The sequence below is a fragment of the Artibeus jamaicensis genome, unplaced genomic scaffold, assembly GCF_021234435.1.
Source record: "Artibeus jamaicensis isolate MK-2021 breed Jamaican fruit bat unplaced genomic scaffold, CSHL_Jam_final contig_373, whole genome shotgun sequence".
Classification (NCBI taxonomy): domain Eukaryota; kingdom Metazoa; phylum Chordata; class Mammalia; order Chiroptera; family Phyllostomidae; genus Artibeus; species Artibeus jamaicensis.
In genome coordinates, this window is record NW_026521807.1 from 1,535,500 (window position 1) to 1,548,730 (window position 13,231).

Consider the following 13,231-nt stretch of genomic DNA (forward strand, 5'->3'; position numbering starts at 1 on the left):
TTCCCAAACTATTCTCGCCCCCCATCTATTTTCTATCTACTGTCTATGCTACCTGTTTTCTGTACCTTCTCCCCCCATCTCCTCCTCCCATTCCCCTGTTGCTAACCCTCCTTGAGATCTTCATTTCTATGTTTCCACTCCTGCTGTAGCTGTCCTTTGGTTTGCTTTCGTTTTAGGTGTGGTTGTTAATAACTGTGGATTTGTTATCCTTTCACTGTTCATGTTTCTTTATCTTCTTTTTCTTAGATAAGTCCCTTTAACATTTCATATAATAAGGGCTTGGTGATGATGAACTCCTTGAATTTGGTCTTATCTGAGAAGCACCTTATCTGTCCTTCCATTCTAAATGAAAGTTTTGCTGGGTAGAGCAATCTTGGTTGTAGGTCCTTAGATTTCATGACTTGGAATATTTCTTTCCAGCCCCTTCTTGCTTGTAAGGTCTCTTTTGAGAAATCTGCTGACAGCCTGATGGGGACTCCTTTGTAGGTGATTGTCCCTTTAGCTCTTGCTGCTTCTAGGATTCTTTCCTTCATTTTAATTTTGGCTAATGTAATTATAATATGCCTTGGTGTGTTTCTTCTTGAGTCCAACTTTTTTGGCACTCTCTGGGCTTCTTGGATTTCTTGGAAGTCTATTTCCTTTGCCAGATTGGGGAAATTTTCTTTTATTATTTGTTCAAATAGTTTTTCCACTGGTGGTTGTGTCTTTCCCCCTTCTGGTACCCCTATAATTCGGATATTGGAGCGTTTAAAGATGTCCTGGAGGTTCCTAAGACTCTCCTCATTTCTTTGAATTCTTGCTCCTTGACTCTTTTCTGCTTGTCCATTATTTGCTTTCTTCTGGACCACTGCATTGATTTGAGTCCCAGTTTCCTTTTCATCTCTATGGGATTCCTGTGGAATTCCATTCATTTCCTTAATTTAGCCTCCATATGTTTCTCTAATTTGTGGCTGTAATCCACCAAATCTGTAAGGAAGGTGATGACCAGTCTTTTAAACTGTGCGTCTGAGAGTTTTGCTATTTCTTCGTCATTTAGATTTATCTCTGGGGCTTTGAGTTCTGCCTGCGACATTTTTGGTCTGTTCTGGCCCTTTAAGTGGGACAAGCGGCGCCTTGGAGTCCCAGGTCGCTGGGTTGTGACGCTGTATGTGGGGGCGTGGTCAGAGCGGGAAATGGCGGGCCGCCGCCGCCGGGCTGGTCCAACTGCTCACTCCCTCACTCGTGCGCACCCAGGCAACCACAGTCAATTCGTTGCCACCGCCTCCCCACTGTGTCGCTCCCCCGGTGGGGTGCTCGGCGGCTCACCAGGTCCAATCCTGGGTTTGGAACCGGCGCGACTGGATTTGCGCGCCCGGATTCGCGCGCCCGGATTCGCGCGCCCGGATTCCGCGCCTGGTCCGACCGAGCCCTCCTTTGTAAGTCCTCACCGGAGGCCGGTTTCGCCCCTTACCTAGGTCAGGCTGAAGAATTTGTTGTTAGCGGACTTCCGAAAAATTCAGTTTTCCGTGTTCTGGTTGTGTTTTGTGATGCTAGTATTTAGTTGTCCCTAAACTTGGTTGTGGGAGGAGGCAGGCACATCCAGCTAAACCTCCATCTTGGCGGAAGTCCCTTAATTTCTAATTAGAGCACAAAAAATTCAGTAACACAAGTAGTTAGTGTTACTACAAATGCCTCCACTACAAGGTTATGAGTTAGGCACCTGTGTCTGAAACTGCTCCCAGCACATGTAATGTCTAACAAGAAGACAATACTTGTTCATTTCATAAAATACAGTGAAGGTTATGTGAGCTTATAATGCAACATGTTACCTATTACAATCATTGTTTTTCTTTCAAAATTGCTATTCCTTCTAGATTGGTCCAATGACAGACATAGGAGAAAACTTGAGAAGTTTTGTAATTAATTCTATTTAGAATGAAGTTTGGCTTTAAGTAGAGTAGAAAAGACTCACTCTCTTATAGAGTCCAGTAGTCAGGAGGGATCTGAATTTGGGAAATCAGGCTGACATCAGAGCCAGCACTGCCTGCCCCAGCCCATACTGACCGGCCCAGCCCAGCTCGCCTCCGCCTGGGTCCCTCCGCCTGCCTCTGCCTGGCTCAGCCCGGCTCCAACGGCTCTGTGGGTGTTCTGCGGGCCCTTCCTTCAAATGCTAATAAGCTCACAAATGCTAAATAGCAGAACCAAACTAGTGTCTGCTGCCCCGAGCAGCTGGGAATTACTGTTCTATTCTTCCTGCCCTAGATTTCCCAGACACTCCTTTCTCCGCATCCCCACCAGCATTATTTAAATGGCAGAGACTGGCCCACTGCTGTAACTCCTCCCTCTGGCCTGTGTAGCCCCAAATTGCCTTTTGCAGCAAATCCACACACCCTGCCTCTCCAGGCCCCTTTTCACAGGCCTTTGTCATTCTCTGCAGTTTCATCAGGCATTTCAGGCAAACAACAGCTTCCTACCGGCCCCTACCAAGTGCTTGCCATACCCTTCAGCATTTTGAATGCTCACAAAGTTCTTGTAAGGTAAGCTGTACTGTCCCGTTTTATAGATGAGTAAACAGAGACCCAGGTGAACCAGTGACTGAGCCGAGGTTTAAGCCAGGGCTGAAGGACTCCCTGTCCCAGCACTGGAAACGTGCTGGCCTAGGTCTCTCTGATTCCGTCTTGTCCAGCCTTCGTTCCTGTGGCCTTCAGGCTACAGCTTCTGCTTTGACTTACACATACGCATGCTAATCATTAGAGAAATTCTGCTGTGGCTTAAGGAGATGAGGAAAGTATGTATTCTTCATCCAAGGTTTGGAGGAACCTCTGACAGGACTCACAGCAAGTAGCACAGTCCCCCCTTGAACCCCAGTGGTGGCCAGGTGTCTGCCTGCATGGTCAGTAACCTCTGCCCTTCCCATTTCCCTTACTTTACTTAAAAGAAGGCTGAAGTCTGTGGGGCTTTTTTGTTTGTTTTGTTTTTTGTTCTTTTAGAGAGAGTGAAAGAAGCACTGATTTGTGGTTCTATTTATTTATACATTTATTGGTTGATTCTTTTTTAAATTGATTTTTAGAGAGAGGAAAAATACTGACTTGTTGTTCCACTCATTTGTGTACCTATTGGTCACTTTTTGTTTGTGCCCTGACGGAAGAGCGAACCTACAACTTTGGTATATCAGGATGATGCTTTAACCAACTGAGCTACCTGGCAAAGGCTTTTCTAGAGTGGATTATAGGCACCACAAAGACTCCCATCTTCTAGGTTGGCAACTTCCTAATCAATAAATCATTCCTTACTTCAAACTCTAAAGTTCTGAGTTTTGGCCTTTTGAAGCATCAAGCGCACAGATGAGAAAAGGGTCCATGAAGGCTCTAAGAGGTGGAGTTATTTAAGGGAGACTGTTACCGAACAAGAGGTCCGAGGGAGGGGCAATACAATATTCGGCCCACCTAGGGATGCCCAAAACTGCTATACAACAGGGGCCCCTCCCAAGGACAAAATACTGATATCTACTGGGCTCTTCTGTCCGCTGCCAATTGGAAAGACATCTCTCAATGCCAGAGATTTGTGAAAAGGAAAGGAAAGGTTTACATAATGCTATTCAGGCCTAATGCCTCCACTAAAATATCAAAGTCCTTTGGGTTGTACACCTACACCCACACAGCGCTCCCTTCTCCCACTGTCCCAACTCCGGGTACCGTAAATCAGGAAAAGAGCACACGTCTGTGTTTCAGGCCGCTGGCACCGTCAGCTGTGTCACTGTGCAGGCTCTCGAGTTAATCCAAAGTACTGTGGTACCCTCTCACGGTCCACTGGCAAGAGTCCTTTGTACCCAGTTCCAGTCAAAGTCTCTCTTGCTTTTCAGGCCCCGCAGCCAAAGGGGGCACCCCAAAGCCGCGTGGGCCTCTTCTACCAAAGCTGCAGGAGTCCGCACTCCACCAAAAGCATGTGGCTGTCTTCTTCACCTGGCTGCAGGGATCTCCATTCTGGCAAAGCTGCGTGGTTTTCCCTTTCACCTGGGAAAGAGGGGGTCCGCACTCTGCCAAAAAACCACGTGGCTCCCTCTTTCACCTCACCAAGAGGGGGTCCTCACTCTGCTGAAACCGCGTGGCTCTCTCTTCATCTGGCCAAGTGGGGACCCTTCATGTCTCGGAGCCAGTCTTTTCCAAGCTCTCACACAGGCCTTCTCACTCAGGAGCCCAGCAGCCCCTAGTTGCCAACCGGAGTTCCAGCCACTCCTTTCTCCCTGGCTCCAAACTTGGCTACTGCTATTTAACATATCTATGAAACCAGTTAAAGGTTATAGATATGTTAAATAATCATTCCAGAGCTAGCTGCAAAACTATTGCTATGCAAAACAGCTTTCAATGGCCCTGGTTCTATTTGTCTCTTTCCCCTGGGGGGGGGGCGGTAAGGACATCTTATATGTCTCTCCAGTATTCTTATACACTTTGAATTCTGGACACCATTCCAAATCTTTTTTTTGGGGTCCCCCCCTTGGCTGCACCCTGTATCAAGACCTCAAATATGGTTCTGTTTGAGGGCCACAGCTTCTCCCCCAAAACCTTGGTGGGGCTTGTGCCCTGGAGCTAACTGCAAGTAGCTTTCCCCTCACAGGATGGAGGGCACACACTGGCCTCAGCTCCTCCCCTGGTGCCCCTGAGTGGTTTGTGTAGGTGCATCTGTCGTACGTACCCAGAGTTGCTTTGTGGAGCTGTGAGACCTGGGCTCCCTCTCACCCAGACAGGCTATCCGATCTCAGGATGACGGTCTAACACTGCGGGGTTGCAGAAGGAGCGCCTTTAGCTGATGAGGCATGATGGGATGATTTGTCTAAAAACAAATGCGATATATTTAAGGTCAGCTATAATGTGACCTTTCAGTGTGGTTAGTGACAGCAACAATTAGAATTCCCTGCATTTCTGTAGTGCTTTTCCAAAGGACATTAAAGCCCATTTTCCTATTTCATCATCACAACCACCCTGTGGATTGACAGCTTGAATGTTAATATAACCGTTTTGTTACAGAACAGAGGTCCAAGGTGGGGGCAGTATTTGGCCCACCCAGGGATGCCAAAAACTGTTACAGAATAACAGCCCCCATCCCACCCCACCCCGCCCCAAGGACGATATTACTAATACTGTCCGGACCACCTACTGGGCTTGATTGTCTGCCACCAATTGGAAAGACATCTCTCAATGCCAGAGATTTGTGAAAAGGAAAGGAAAGGTTTATTTAAAGCTATACAGACTTAAAGTAGTGACCCAATGTCCCCCATTAAAATATCAAAGTCCTTTAAGGTACACACAGACGCCCACAGCGCTCCCTTCTCCCCTTGCCCTAATTCAGTACCGTAACTCTGGAAAAGAAGTACATGTCGGTGTTTCAGGTTGCTGGCACCGTCAGCTGTGTCGCCGTCCAAGCAGAATTTCTAATTACTCCAAAGCCATGTGGCACCTTCTTATGGCCTACTGGCAAAGCCACATGGGCCTCTTCTACCAAAGCTGCAGGGGTCTGCACTCCACCAAAAGTGCATGGGTTTCTTCTTTAACTGGCTGCAGGGGTCCCCACTCTGGCAAAGCCACATGGTTCTCTCCTTCACCTGGCCAAGAAGGGGTCCTCACTCTGCCAAAACTGCATGGCTCTCTCTCAATGGCTGCCGTGTCTGGGTTTAAATCCCTGCACCAATCTTCCTCTGTACCTCCATTTCCGACTCCTCCCACAATCAATTACACCTGCCAGCATTCCTGTATATTCCAAGTTTACTGGGCTGCCATCGTGAGTCTGGGCAGGTGTGGCGCCATGGCATGGAGCCAATCATCTCCAAGCCCTCACATAGGCGCTGCAACAGGGGCTGGGAGTGTCCTCCCAGTTACATCTTGTGTGGAAGTCACTCCCTTCTTCCTGGCTCAAAGCATGCCCACAGCTATTTAACATATCTATTAAAACAGTTAAAGGTTAGTGATATGTTAAATGACCATTCTAGAAGTTATCTGCGAAACTGTTTCTATGCAAAGCAGCTCTCAATGGCCCCTCTCCATTTGTCCCTTCCCCCACTGACACCTGGGCAGGGGCAAGGGGTGAGGACATCTTATATGTCTTTCTAATATTCCCTGGAAACCCTGAGTTCTGGACCCCATTCCAAATCCCTTTTGTGGCCCCCCTCTTGGCTGCACCCTGTTTCAATTTCACACAAGAGAGACCTGACACTGAGAGGTCTCATGACGTGCTTGCTTTCTCGTAGTTAAGAAGGACGGAGGACTCTGTGGCAGGTCTCCTACTCTAGCCATATATCCACCGTACTAAAACCACTGCTTAAAAAAGACCGACACAGTACTCATGCAGAGATTCACTGACTGTGTGCTTCGCTTACACTTTAGAATCACAGTTCCCCATCTCGTTGGTTCTTCTCACCTCCATGAAAAATCATTTTCCTCCTCCAATGTTTGAGTAAGTAAATATTCGGATTTGGGCAGATTTATCAAATTAGTAAAGATTTCTACAAGTAGTAACACCCAGTGCTGGTGAAGATGTGAGGAGACAGACACACTCATACACTGCTGAGGGGAGAATAAACTAGAGCATTGTTTCTGAAGAGCAATTTGATCATCATTAAACCTTTTAAAATTTTAAGGGGAGCAGAACTGGCACCCCACCCTGCATGAAAAGTCAGGCAATGGCATCTGTGCCAGTGATTGCTTAATGCAATAAGCACATGACGGGAGCGAGGTACAGAGAATAGTCCTTATGCCACATGGGGATTAAAAAGGTCGGAAGGTTGGATTAGCGGGGCTGACACACTCACTTAGGCAGCAAGTATATCCCTCCTCTCTTCTCATTTTTCTCTCCGTGTCTTCCACCTACGACTCCTCCCTGATTTACTCTCTTTTAAATATATGTGTGTGTGTGTGTGTGTGTGTGTATCCTAGAAAGACCATCCTGCCAATATCAGTGATGTAAAGATATGGTCCAGAATTGTTGATTTGACCTTCATCACCCTCAGGATCGAAGTGTCTTTCATGGTAAACACGAGCCCTTCAAGATAAGTCCCGCCTATTTTTCTACCTTTACCCCTAGCCACTGTCCTTCATGTAGTCTGGGTTCCCATCCCTGTGTTCCTCAAACACACCACATTTTCATGCCGTTCTTTCTGTTGGGTAGGGGTCTGTCCCTACGCTTTTGTACCTGGAATATCAGAGACCAGTCAGTGTCCACCGAGCTCCTTTCCTCTTCCTCCTGGGCACACAGCCTCCCTTTCAGCGACTGACTGGCTGTGGCCACGTGACTGACTTCTGCTCACTGGACCAGAGAACTGATTGTGCACCGCTTTCAGGCCCGGGCTGTGGACACATTATATGCACATTCCTTCATGCACTTTTGCTTCTGCCATGAGTTGAAGATGGCAGAGTTCTGATGGGAGAAGCCCAGCTCATTTATCCTCACGTGGAGAACAGCCTCCCACTAAACATAGCCTTGGTGTTTGGCTTTGAGTAAGGAATAAACATCTATTTCAGTGAACCACTGCAATTTGGAGATCTATCTGTTATGGCATCTAGCCTTACCTTAAATAATATGCCTGGTAAACTATTCACTGTCCAAAGCCCTCTTCAGATGCCCCCTGCTTTAGGAAGCCATTTCTGACTTCTCTAGGCAGGAGTGGCTGTTTTTGTGTCCACAGCCATTCAAAGGTGTGCTGCTTACTGACGACTCCCCTCCCCCACACCCCAGCCACCCACTGCTTGTCTCTTTTCACATCTCTCTCCACATCTGGCCGTCAACTCAGTGGAGGCAGAGATGCCCATCTTCGCGATTCTAGATTCTAGCTCATTCTGTGTGCTGGATACTGTTCTAGAGTTGGAAATAGAGCCGTGAACAGATTTAAAACTCCCTGTCCTCCACATTTTAAAGGTTGACTTTTGCAGTGTTTTAGACATTGGCTTTCGCATATTTTAAGAAAAGGGATTTAAATTGGAACTTAAATAATAATTTGACTTTACAGGAGTGGGCAAAAGTAGATTTATAGTTGTTCAAATGGAAAATAATACAATAATGAATAAATAATAATACAAGAACAAACCTGTGTTTTGCACATGCACAACTATTAACCTACTTTTGCCCCGCTCTGCATAGAGATAAATGTGTAAGAGGCAGTTGCCAGCTTCAGATGGTGTTACTTCACAAATCCTTTCGAAAATGTTACAAACAAATTAAAAACCCTTTGTTCTCATGGAGCTGATGTTGCAATGGGGGAGGTAGCTAATAAATTAATATATATATACAGGATATCAATACCAGTGATACATGCTAGAGAGGAAAATAAAGCATGGAATGAGGATGAGGAGAATAGGGTGAGAGTATAATTCTAAATAAGGCATTCTTAGAAGGCCCCACTGAGAAGATAGCGTTTTAGCAAATACCTGAAGGAAGTGAGGACTGAAACTACGCAGGTGTTTGAGGTAAAAACATTCCAGGCAAAGAACAGCAAGTACAGAAGAATGGCAAGGGGGTGTGCATGGCTGCAGTGGAATGAGTGACGGGAATGGAGGAGGTGAGGTCAGGAAGGTTGCGGGGGGGGGGGGGGGGAAGTACAGGATGTATAACCCTTCCACAGACCTTGGTTTGAACCAAGAGGGAAGTGGGGGCTACTTCTGTATTTTAAGCAAGAAAGTGATCTGATGCACAGGTTCACTCTGACCTCTGTGTTGAGAGAAGACTGTATAAAGGTTATGGGGAAAATGAGGGAGACAAGTTACAAATCTATTATGATGATTATGGCAAAAGATAATAGTTATTTAGACCAAGGTAGTATTTGGGATATCTTTTTGAGGTAGGATTTGCTGATGAATCAGATGTGGAATATAAGTCAAGGATAAATCTAAGGTTTTTCATTTGAGCCACTGCAAGGATTGAGTTGCTACTTAAGGAGATGAGACTATGAGAAGAGTGGCGTGACCTGAAATTTAGTTGTGGGCTTACGCCTGGTGTGATTACAGTCATGTTCAAGGGGAGATGTCGAATGGCTGAATGGATGTTATGTGTCTGAAATGGAGAGATCGGGGCTAGAAATACAAACTTGGAAACTCTCGGCATGTAGATTTATTTAAAACCACAGAAGATAATTGTATATTGAAAAGAAGTTCAAGGACAAACCCAGGGGCATTCCAGAGTGTAGAAGTCTCTCAGTGGGAATCAGAAAAGAACCCACTCTGAGTTGTCAGTGAGGTGGGAGGAGAATCGAGACAAGAGTAGTAGGATTGTAGAGTACGGCAAACTGCATGAGGATCCCAGTTCCTGGAAGCCAGGATATCTGGAATTGCCTGTGGCGATTTTGCTGTACTCTTCAACTGAGGCATGGAAAACCCCAAACCCTTCAGGGCAAAGGAGTCCTCGATATCTGAAGAATAAATCTTGTAGTCCAAAAGTCACAGTACAACATCTGCAAGCTACTGGATGTAAATCATATAGTTAGGTTGCTGGGTTATAGTCATTCTTTTTAAAAAAATAATCTTTATTTATTCATTTTCAGAGAAAGGGAAAGGGACAGAGGAAGACAGGGAGGGGAACATCCATGTGAGAGAGAAACACTGGGTATCAGGGAGGGGTGTGCTGGGGTGGCGCTGCTTCCCTGGGCGAGGTCTTCGTCCTCGGATGCAAGGGGAGGTAGAGGAGAGGGAGGCCTTGCTGTAGGAAGATGGTGCCCGAGGCCCAGAGCATTATGGCAGAGGACGTCTCCAAGGGCACCTTGCTGCGACAAGTTGTATACTTGCCCGTTGTGTCACGATAACAAGGAAGATCCTCAGCTGGAGTGCTTTAAAGTCAAGGGAGTGCTGTGCGTGATCTGTGAAACATTCAACATGCCCAACAGCCCTGTGAAGACTGTAGCACTTTGTTTGGAGAATATTATCGCAGTATATGCCATCTGTTTGACAAAGACGAGAAGCAGCATCATTGGGAAAGCTGTGGAATTTGTAGGATTGGTCCAAAGGAAGATTTTTCTCACTGTTTGAAATGCATGCCTCGCTCTGAATTTCCAAGGAAAGCACAAGTATATTGAACGTGTTTCTTGGCAGAACCGTCCAATATATTTGGAGGACATCCGCACATCTTGTGTTGCCCATGTCCTGTTATCTGGACATTTTTACCTACAATGTGTTATGAAGAAACGTTGAAAGAAGGCTGTAGATGTCCATTACGTATGCGCTGTGCTGTAGACGTGACTGGGTACTGGAGACATCTGGACGATGAGGGCGCACAGACTCCTATGCTGTCAGAATATCAGCACGTGACTGTAGATACTCTGTGGTGACTGCAGTGGAAGAGCTACAGTCCAGTTTCATATGTCAGGCCTGAAGTGTAAAGCTTGTGAGTCCTCTGATGCTGCTCAAGCTGGAGGTAGTAGAATTTCACTAGATCAGCAATAACCAGCCTGTGCTGCCCTGGAAAACTCAGCGTTTCTGTTAGTAAAGGCTCTTTAGTGTCCTACTGGCCTCATGCATCTAAATCTATGCATTAGAGTTGATAGGTTTTGACTAGTGTTGCAGCATAAAGTCATATTACAAACACTCAAGGATTCAGGGTCTCTTTACAGAATTGTCATAGCTCTATATTTAATAGAAGCCTCTGAGTTTATGGTTTGATTGAAAATTCCTTTAGCATCAGTTGTTTGGAAGCCAACGATGTTGTCACTGAAATTCACATGTATAGAAATGTGTGAGTGGCACTGTGCACACAGAATTCATTTCTGATTTGACGGAACTGTACATAGTTCTCAGTATTATTCCTGACTTTCTAAGGGCTGTGCCATAATAAAATTATGTTCTACCTTACCGTTAAAATCTAATTACACATGCTTTAGAATTCCCTAAGATGGACCTTTGGATCTTTAAATGTGAATTTTGACATAATAACTGCTAATATTATTGAAACAGTGTCTTATAGAAAGCTTTTTCCAAGGCTATCTATTTTGGGCTCAATTAGGACAATATAATCTTACAATGTAAAAGAAATAAATTTTTCTTTTTTTTTGAGGTATTCTTTCATAAAAGTAGTTGGGAAAAATATAAAATAATAGAACTCTTCCAAGCCTTAAGAAAACCATCAACATTGAAAATAATTCTGTTTGGTTGTCCAAAATTATGTCTTCAAAGAATAATTTATTCTGTTAGTATTTAGTGAGCAACTACTTTGTGCTGGGCAAGGTCTAGGTTCTGTAGAGACAACAGGGAACAGTATAGACAAAAGTTCCTGCTCTAATGGTGGTCCATTCTTTTTCCTTATTTTTTCTTTATATATGTAGAGGTTGTCTTTGCTGTAAGTGGGTGGATTCTTTCTTTCCTGAATACCTGAAAGTAGGTAGATGAGTAGAAAGGACACAGAATATTTCTGGCAAGATCTCGGATCTTGTAATACTTTTTTGGCTTCATGTAGTAGAATTAAATATACCTCTTAATCCAGGAACAGTGGAGAGAGAAAAATTGATTGATTGCCTCTCTTATGCACCCCGACCACAGACCAAGCTTGAAACCCAGGTATGTTTCCTGACCGGTAATCAAACTGATGACCTTCTGCTCTGCAGAATGATACCCAACCAGCTAAGCCAGAATGGTCAAGGTCAGGGCAATATGGTCATTCTTGATGTAATTAACTCATAGCATTGTTCAAAAACATATTTTCTTGGGAGTTTCAATGATTCACATAAAATACTAGTGAAAATTTCAGCCCCAAACAGGTAGGTCTTGATACATTGTTCCTTGAAAAGAGGAAGATTCCCCCTTGAAGGAGTCATTTTATAGCAGGTATCATTTCTTGAGTACTTATATACCAGGAATTGTGCTAAGAAGCACTTCAATGGGCATTTAGAGTAACGTAAATCCTCACACCCACCCTATGGGAAAAGCACTGTGATTATCCCCAGATTTTCAATGTGATAGTAATAGATCACAGATGACGAAAGGGTGGGTTGGAAAGATTAAGGGGACCTCACAGGGATTATCTCCCCAGTGCAGAACTCTCAGGTGGAAACTGATCCCCAGCAGAACTCTCCCCTAAATAGGATGAGGAAGTCTCCAGTGCTGCTTCTAGAAGTTAACTTTTCCTGGGGGGCAAAGAGGACAGAGGCAAAACCCCATTTTGTAGGTAAGGAACCTAAATCATAGAGAGGTAAGTAATTTCTCTGAGGCCACACAGATGTTATTAAGGGAAGAAGCCAGAATTTGCCCACAGGGTTACATGAATCTCAAAGGCTAAACTCTTCCTACATTCCCAAAAGAACTCACTTGAAATGGAGTAATGAGAGATTCCTACGTGGTGGGACTACTGAAAGGCAGCCACTAAAAAGAATGGTCTCCTTCACTGGACAGCTGTCCCTGGCCATTCTTGTCTGTGTGTGTGTTGGGAGGCAGTTCATTTCCATCATTCAGGGAGCAGTTATTCTACTTTCGTGGCATGTGCAAGGCCATTTACTTCTTTTCACTTTCCCTCCTCTTGTGAGCTCCTCTGTCAGGGGAAAGGGAAGAGGTAACTTTGGGGAACTGCATTATTGGGGATATGGTTAAACAACTGGCTAACATGACATTTTGCACATTTTGTCTGCTTGAATTATCTGGAACCCACATTAGTTTTATTAATTGGCCCTATGGTGGGTTTAGTAAGAGATCACACACGGGACATAGGGCCTTTATCAGATGTAAAGCTCCAGTCTTCAAACTCATGGGCCTAAGACTGTGGCCGTTGTTAATGGTTGCTCAAAAATTAATGATGGGCACAGGCAACTGCCTCACCCAACTTTGGTTCTCTGTAGAGGACCATGGACTCTCAAGGTTCAAGCCCCTTATGAGGCTATCTGGACTCACCCATCTGGCCTCTGAACCAGGGAGGGAACTCCTCTAACATGCTGGGCAGATGCCTTACTGCAAGCCAAGCAGTGATGTGACCCTCCACCCCACCAGGCAGCCCTCAGGACTGGGACCAGTGGGACTTGTTAGAAATCTTTCTCTGTTGAACCAAAATCAGCCTCCCATTGTGCCTTCCACCTGTCTCTTTTTTGTTCCTCTACTACCCAGTAGTTTAAATGGGTAACAGTAAACTTTATTTTTTAAAGCAAATAAAAAAGTAAGACACTACCAATATGATGAAGGCCCTGTGCACCAATCACCAATCTTACACCCCTTCTCTCCCCACCCCCTCTATCTGCTTATATATCTGTTTGGACTGTGGGATTCCCATGGGAAAGAGATACTAGTGGAAGCATTTGCAG

At 45.2% G+C, this 13,231-nt stretch overlaps 1 pseudogene; it reads left to right on the forward strand.

The window, feature by feature from the left end:
- LOC119048176 (RING finger and CHY zinc finger domain-containing protein 1-like) overlaps positions 1 to 10,397 on the forward strand; it is a 63,216-nt pseudogene extending 52,819 nt beyond the window's left edge.
- Positions 10,398 to 13,231: the final 2,834 nt, after the last annotated feature.